Genomic DNA, 9,191 nt, shown 5'->3' on the forward strand with positions numbered 1-9,191 from the left:
TATCTACAGTAAAAGGGTGAGGGAGTAAGCTAAGCTTCACAATGATCTAGTAATAATGTAGTTCAAATTCGCTTTTAGCAAGAACCGAACTTAAAACCTTTTACTTATAAATGAAGAAAAATATCACTAGACCGTAGTACTAATAACAGAGAAATATGCATGAAAAAAAAAAAGGTGTGACCACTTCCTTCAATTGCTCTCTTGATTGCAAAGTTGCCCCACTTAAGGTTGAAGGATCCACCGCATCATGATGTTTCTTAATGGTCAATGTCTGGCAATCGATGAGACGAGAGAAGTGAGTCTTTTTGGTTTTGTTTTGTTATGTTTGGTTCGTTTGGCATAGTGGAGGAGGAGTAGCCTTTTATAGAATAGGCTCCACACATTATAAAAATACATATGACATGCATCAACGTCAATATGCCTATTTACCCTTTTGGTTTTTACCTTTGTTCTATGTCTAGAACAAGTAGCTAGCAAAGTAGCAACTTTTGAGTGTTGCACTTATTCATATGATTGAGTTAGTAGAGAGATGGAGAAAGATATGACAGGTTAAAGATTAATAACGTCTGGTTATCAATTTAATGAATGATTAAATAGTAAAATTGGTTGACCTCATAAAAATTTTCAAAACTTTATAATGCAGCATGAGAAAATTAAAAGCTCGTGACTTATTTTGAAAATCGCTTAAAACTTAAAAAGTGTAAAATGTAAGTAACCCTAAAATGTTTGATTGAAATTATACTTGTATTTCATGCACCCTATAAAAGTGTGTTTCTTTGTATGCGTAGTTGAAAGACATATGAAAAACCTGAATACTTTCTTTTGTTATAATTGAATGAATCAAAAATGTAACTAATCTAATCTTGACTTACTTTCTCATTCACTCTCAACTCTCACCACCTGGACTAATCCCAAAAGTAAAACTCACAACATGTATATATATATATATTAACAAAGGATAGTATCTATACTAAGGGGATAGGGGGGTGGGCTTAATGACACATCCCGACCTGGAATGTCCATTAGGACTCCAAATCAAGATGTGCTAGCCGACACCTGGAGGGTGACGAAGCCATAAAGTATAGTGATGTGGAAAATGTGAATAAATTTAAACCTAAAAGTACCTAAAGACAAGAGTGCGCTATGAGCGGGGATGAACCCATTTCACACGTGATGTCAGAGCATAAGTAAAGTACAGTAGTGTGGATAAGGATCATACCCTCAGAGGTAGCCACATATACTGAGATTTGCAAAGAATCCTCGTCGATACGAACTTTCAGCAGCTAAAACCCGGAGGGGCGAAAAACAAAGGTGAGTAGGCCTGAAGAAAAAGTTTTAATAAAAACCTTTTGAAAACTTTATAACCCCTCGTCGTAAAACCCGTATAATTTTCCAGAAAATAATAATACATACTTATATAGAAATCATGCTCACGAGTAGTGAAAACCGAGTATATGTCATATCAAGTATCTTAGCAATGAAATAAGTAAACTAGGTGAAATAAATCAATGTAAAATGATATGTCAGCCGGAGTCACCTAATGTGACCTGTATGGCTGAACCCATAGCTCATTAACCAATTCCTGCACATGAGTCGGAACCACCTAATGTAGTCTGTACGACAGGGCTGGGTGTAAATAAGTATGCTCAAGTGCTACGATCACGTGAAGTATGTGCGAATAATTGCAGGTCAGCTACAAGCCGGAACCACCTAATGTGGTCTGTACAACAGGGCTGTGCACCAAACTTGAATCCAAGGTGAACGTGCGGTGCAGAAGGTGAACATTGCGTGAAAGACTGTGCCCTGGCCATAGGTGGGAGCACTAACACCGAGATGCAGGATAATGAGCTCTACATGTCTCTACGTATAACTATAACCAATGCAACCACTAACATCAATATGTACTCACCTGAAGTTTACCTGGGCGTCCGCAACATCATGCAATACTATGCATATCTATACTAATGCATATACTAAAATGTAATGCAATGGACATGGCATTTAAAAACATAAATCCATTTAAAACAATTTCTGGGAAAATAGAAAACATATATATGTATATATAGAAAACCAAAAGCCCACTCACCTGGAGTCTACACTACAACTCCCTAGCACAAACATCAAGGCGTCACAAACGATCGGCGCCTAGAACAATTATCAACTTATGTCTTAGAATTCTTATCATTAGAACATATAACTTACATATCCTATTCGGGAAGATCCATACGTCAAATTCTTGATCCATAAGTTTCTAATATTCTCAAATATTACGTATTATAATGTATCAAAGTTTGGTGACGATCCAATGGTTGGATCGTCAATTGCTATAATAATCAAGCGGCAAACCTTAATGGAACTATGTTCAAATGACGAAAATTTGTCAATCGGACATCACCAATCGAATCAGGGTATTCAAATTTAGCCTAGGAAAGTCAGGGGACGTCTCGCCCCACGCGCCGCCGCAGGTGGCGGTCGACCGCCCCGACTCGCCGAAAAATTCAACTATTTCTAAAAATCCTCAAACTTCACAAAAAATGAATATCTCAGTGAATATAGCAACTTTCATACCTGTGACTAAAGCCAATTTGGCTGGGAAATGTCCCAATTTCATCCAAACCCGCCAGAAACCCTATAAAGGGTGCTTCTTCATTCGACCTCCAAACTCACTCCAATGCCACAACAAACCCCTGGGCTTCGTTCCTGAACTCAAGAGGAGTCTAATGGTAGTGGTGGTTGATGAGATTTATTTCAGAAGTGGCGGATCGCCGCCACGTAACCCTCGGCACACCCAACGTCGTTCTTCACCAAATTGGATGAAAACACATCGAATCTTGAGTTTAAAAGGAATAAGGAGGGTCGTGGAGTTGATTATAAGAGGAGTGTCTATGTAATTTGTCAAATTTCGGCCGAAATCTCGACGGAAAATGGTGAAGAAGACTGGGTTTAGCGGGTCAGGAACCGGGTCATGTGGGCTCCGGGTTGGCTGCATCCTCCCTCTCTCCTTTCCCCTCTTTTGCTCCTACTCTCATTAGCCAGCATTTTTTCTTCTTCTTTCTGATTGGGCATCCCGCCCCTTCTTTCTCTCCTTTATATTTCATCTCCACCTCTTTAAATCTGGGCCACACACGTGGTTGTCCGGATTAGGCTCCAAAAATCTAGCGTTTTCTAGAAAATAACCAATTTACTAAAATGCCCCCGACTTTAAATGTTAATATCTCCCTTCGTTATAACTCCAAATCACGTTCCGTTTGCACCCACGCATTCATAGTGACGAGTACTACGAGGATACGTCAAGAAAATGAATTTTACGTAACTCAACAAGGCAGTCAACAAAGTCAACGCATTTGCCTTGAAGGGCATTTTCGTAAATTCACTTTATAAAATCGTAATAATTGGGGATGGGTTGTTACACTTAACATCACAATTGGCTAACAATAATGTGGTTAAAATTCATCTTTGGCGATAATCGAACCTAAGACCTTCTAATTATAAGTGAAGAGAAATATCAATAAACCGTAGTACTAAGTGGCAACTCACAACATATTTGAATCACAGGGATACGTGTGGTTATGTAATAGTTTTTTAACTAGAGGTGTGTGGTACAAACCACAAAATAAAAACAACCTATGGGACAAGTACCTTGAGCCTTGAGTTCACTCCTTTTGGGCAATTGGAATTCCCTCTATTTTAGCAGCATATGATTCATCTCATCTATTTGGCCATCATCTCAATTTACTCATATCCAAATTTACTTACCTAAACATGTTAGTGCATTCCAATTCTACCCTTTTTTATTTTTTTATTTTATGGAGAACTGGAATTCTATTACCAAGATAAAAATCAAGATTACAACAAGAGCCCACTAAAAGGCAAACAACTAGCAAAACGTCTAAACAACAACAACCGGTGTAAGGGAATACAAGCAAGAAGGACGCTGCAACAATTGCAACCGCGTTTAGTACCAAATAATTTTCTTGATTTTTATTTATTTGTTTACATTTGGTGTAAACCAGGAATTCTTTTGAAGCTTTGTATATTGATCAATTGAAACTGTTTATTAGGAAGCTAATAGCAATACAAATTCAACCAATTTTTTGTGTGATGTATACTTTCTTGCATTTGAATTAATTTCTAATTACTATAATTTAGGGGATAATTGCAGCATTACCATCAATAATCTCCAATAGGTAGCTGGCACCCAACATTTAGCCATCCTATTAATTGTCCCCTTCGTTCTCTTATCTTTCAAATGCAGATTTACTTTGAAAAACTTGCTCTATTATTTATGGGTCACAATTAAGCTATGTGCTTAATTAACTAATTCATTGGGGCCATCCAACTAAGTTAGTTGTGGCTCTATGGTTATCCAAATTAAGATACCAAAAAACCAGAAATGTTATGATTTTTCATCAAATTCAATGTTTTTCCCTTGTATATGTACATATTTCTTTTTGGGTTGGAATCCACGAAGCTCTATGATGTAACAAAATTTACGATAGATGGGTCGAAAATTCGAGAGTATCCAGATCCACAAAATTGTAAAGAAAATCTTTAAACTTTGATTGATAATATGAATAAAGATGCTTAATACAATTGTATAAGTTGGCTTAAAACAAATATCAAAACTTCCTAAAACCTCTAAAACTCGTGTGCAAAGTTTCCACGCCTCTCACCCAAATTCCAAGGTGTTTTTGTTGTATGTAAATTTCTAAATGTTATTTTCATACTTTTAGGCAATGTCTTAGTATCTAAAATTGACACGGCAAATCAAAAGTACGTTAACTCAAACAATTTTAAAAAGTTCAAAACTAAAACTTTCGTGATACTAACAATGACTAATAACTTTTAATTCGTGAAATGCCAATTATATAATTATTTTTGTTGATTAAACGTTAAAATAACTCAATCTTTTGGCCTACATCAGTCTAAGACTTCAAGAGGTAAACGAGGATATATAACAAGAGAGACTTCTTGACTCATGCAAATCATAATCCAATACATATGCAAAAATGACTCACTAAAATTTCAAAACAAAAAAATTGTACATATCAAACTTTAATTTATTTGTAAAAAAGAATCATACCCTATAAGAAGCGTCGTATTTTCTTAAATAAAATAATCTACAACACCACTAACTCACACCATCTAGTTCATTTTTCAAGCCTAGGGTTTAATGCTTATTATATTGAGGGTGGTGTTAAATTAAAGAAAAACTAATGAAAATAATTTGAAAACTTTAAGTTTTAATAAATAAATAAAACAAAAAGGTGTTGTAAGTGAATAATATCAGGAGTGACCTTTTAGAATAAAAATGTATTTTTTCATTAAAGTAAACAGTATCAAAAGTGTTTCGTTAAAACTCTTTTAAATTAATTCACAAGGGGGAGATCCACTAGTTTGTGAGTCAAAACATTTTATGGCTGGTCTAAGCTGTCTGGGGACTGGGAAGTAGGGTTCTACTGGGTTTGGTAAAACTTAGGATTATACAACTATGTTCCTTAGAATTAAATATTTGTCTCCAAATATTTTTATAATAGGGAACGGCATCTAATCAATTTTTTTTCTATTTAAAAAAAATATGTTAATGTGTTAAATTGTTAGGTCATCTCCAGCCAGGAGTTATAGGCAAAATTTAGTCCTAAAATTGACAAAATTAGTCTCCAACCAAAGCGCTAAAGGAAATCGGGCTAAAAGAATCAACTTCAGCTTGGTACCAAGGCAAGCAACGTATAGCTCCAGTATGGACCATGTTTGGCTAAAAACAAATAATAAAACATGAGAGGGAATAAAATATAGCTCTACATGGACATGGTTGGAGATGAAAACTTTAACCTTAAAATAATTTTTAAAATATTAATTTTTTAAAGGGCTAAAACATAGCCAAGGCTACATTTAGTTCTCCATCATTGGATATGGCCTTAGTTAAGAGGAAGAAAAAGCGGTGACAATCAAACCTGTATCTGAATGTATAAGCATGATTATTTTCTGTCACTGCAGTAAAGCGTTAAACGTCTAATCATTTTTTAATACAAGCTTATATGTTTCCTTCTCCTTTCCTAGGATGTCACTAATACTGTTTAATTACTAAATTTGACTTGAAAAATGGGATTTTCAATCAATCCAATTTGCTGTACTACCAGTCTCAAGAAAGCACATTCAACACTGAATATTATATCAAGGAAATGGAATTTCGATTCCCATTCCAACAACTATGTGCTGAGAAAGGCTGTAAAACAAGCAATGAAATTAGTGCATAACCCAAGTTTCGATTCTTGGGAAGATATGGTTTGAAACTTTGACTTCCAAGCCCCTTGGATTATCTCCTTATGGAGTTAGGGTTTATTAATTTCGGACTTTTAAGATGATAGCAACGGTCATAAACATTGTTTTTATTATAAACGATCTAAATTAAGGAAGAAAGAGGGTTTGAATTTTAGATGTAATGCATTGAAAACGAATGTCCAATTCACTGAGACAATCTACCACTTATTTAAACCACAAGGTGTGGTGCGATTGGCAAATTACCACCTTCAATTGGCAGATTCCCTAGTGCCTTTCTAGCAGGAGTTCGAAACCAGCTGAGAGCACTTTGTGGCTAGAGGCAAGTCAAACCTCGAGTGAAAATTAGTCTCATCCTTTGGGTGTGGGGACAATACGTGGTCATTACCAAAAATAAAATCTACCACTTATTTAAAACATAATAATTAAGTTCTTTGATCTGATTACTTGAGACGTGCATAAAATATGACATAAACTTCGACCTCCAATAAAAGGGTTTTCAAGATCCTCAACCTGTCAAGAAAAGTGAGAATTTTGTGAGTTCCTCAATATATTAGGAGAAGCCATCTACCAAATCAATCTTTGAGATAACGAGAATTGACTTGTAGGCAAATGTGGCTCATAATTTTACGAATAGAGCACTTTACATCCATATTTGAATATGTGAGATACACTAGTTGGTAAAAAAAATTGTACCTGTCTTTTTGCACTCCAAGTTCAAATCTTTCTTACTGTGAATTAGAGTGAATCATAGTATCGCATCGTGAAATCAATATATATTTCCATACTTGTGTAAAGAGGAATCAAATGCTATAGGGAAGCTTAAAAAACATGCACCTTGATCATTTCTCAATAACTTCAAATATGAAACTACTGTCACGTACACTATCTATAATTCCTGAAGTTTTGGATATCATCAGCTAATCTTCAACACTCAAGTGTACAACTACCAAATTCACATGTGCCAATTTAGCAAAATATAAGGGGGAAAAATGGGGTTAAAACATGAACATTTATGAACAACAACAACAACAAAGCCTTATCCCACTAAGTAGGGCTGAATGAATTGTAGAATGTCATTGCGCTTGGTTTTGTGTCATTTTTTTTGTTAGATCCAAGTAGTCCAAGTCTTTTTCTTATAGTCTATTTTCAAATCTTTGATCCGTCTCATAATCTCATCTTCTAACCACAACGTCTATAAGAGGAACATTTTATAAACAAAATAAAAAAAAACATAAGAATCTTCACATATTTGCTTGGGTCTCTCAGTCTCTGAATGACATTGATTTAATATGGAATTTGAGCCTGCAGTAGAGCAGATTTTAGGGAGGTGCCCTCAATTTGGTTGACAAGTTGAGCACTTCAACAATATGTAATAAATGGGTACGTGCGACAAGATTTACTCAGAAAAATAAATAAATCATTATAATAAAATAGTAAAAAATCTAAGGCAGTGTCGGCAAGGGAACCTTCTTCCCCTTCTTGTTGGAGAAAATAAATGGAGTCGAATTTATGGTGGTGTGTACCAACGCAACGCAAAGCACGGCAATGCAATGCCCCAACAATGTATGCAAATTAAGTGTTGATACTCTCTCTCTCTCTCTCTCTCTCTCTCTCTCTCTCTCTCACTACTTGGAGAGACTTTGAGTCATTCTTTATTGTTGGCATCATTATCCCTACAAAGTCATTTATTGGGCAATCGTGTGCATGCATAAAGATTGCCTGCTCTACCGGGCATTGATAAGAGGTGACATTGGAATAATTTGGGTGATGGAAGGAAGGATAGATAGATTCCCAAATTTTATTCCCCTTTAAAATTAGAAAGAAAAGAAACATTAGTTATGGGATCATAATTTTTCAAGGCTGGAGTAAGGTGAGTCAGAATACAAATATCTTAGAAATTCGATCATAGACTACATAGCTTTACATGGAGCTGAATAAACGGAGTAATACCACCATCATCCTCTTCCGAAGCAATGGGCGAAGTCCAACGACTTTGCTGAGATTGATCATGCTTATTCTTCAAGATACGAAAACCTAATCTAGTAAACAATATGCATGTTTATTATATTCTTGGAGTCCTTACAATCTAAAAATTGGCTTACACCGTAAATAATCACACTCCTAAAAGGATCAATATCTACTTTTCTAGATATTATTTGGGATACTCCTGGTTTAAAACGGATTTCCTATCCTAAAAGTTCTCCACCTCGACTGGTATAAATACAACTTCTAAAGTTCATCTCCAGTAACTCAATTATCACATACTTTTTCTCTTGCTTACTACTAGAGTCTCATAATATTGCTTACTAACTTGACCATCGGAGTGCCTTTGCACAAACCTCCAATTTTTGGTTACTTCTGGTTGTTTACTATTTTGCAGGTAAACAGATTTATGCATCTTTACCTTTTATAGTGGTGTGCGAATTTGATTTCAACATTAATCTATTAGACGGGGAATGCTAGAGTCAGTTGCTTGTACTCTAATAAAAATTAAATAACAAATGTTATGGCATGTCTAAGAATGCCTTTGAAATGAATATAACGTATCTCAAATACATAAATGGATGCTCTTAATCCCCTGCGATATAAGTTTCACGTTGGTTGTATAAACTCTCGAAAAATGATTCCCATGTCGAATGCACAATCTAATATTACTCACTTGCCAATTGGGGCACTGCAGAAAAGCACTACTTGAGTGCTTTTGGACCTTACCTCTTAAAAGAAAACCCATGTATATTTGTTCATCAATCTATATAAAGACATACAACCTTACGGCCCAACTTAAGGAAGCGAGCTAATTTGAAGGCCAGTTTCGTTTCATAGATAACTACTCCAAGTTTCATATTACATAGTTGTATGACAAAGTGCTCTCTTTATGGAGGGCCACTTGACCATGGGCTTCCTGCTTG

This window comes from the organism of the source record quoted next, unplaced genomic scaffold, assembly GCF_019419815.1.
Source record: "Pyrus x bretschneideri cultivar Hongxiangsu unplaced genomic scaffold, Pyrus_bretschneideri_v1 Contig55, whole genome shotgun sequence".
Classification (NCBI taxonomy): Eukaryota; Viridiplantae; Streptophyta; class Magnoliopsida; order Rosales; family Rosaceae; genus Pyrus; species Pyrus x bretschneideri.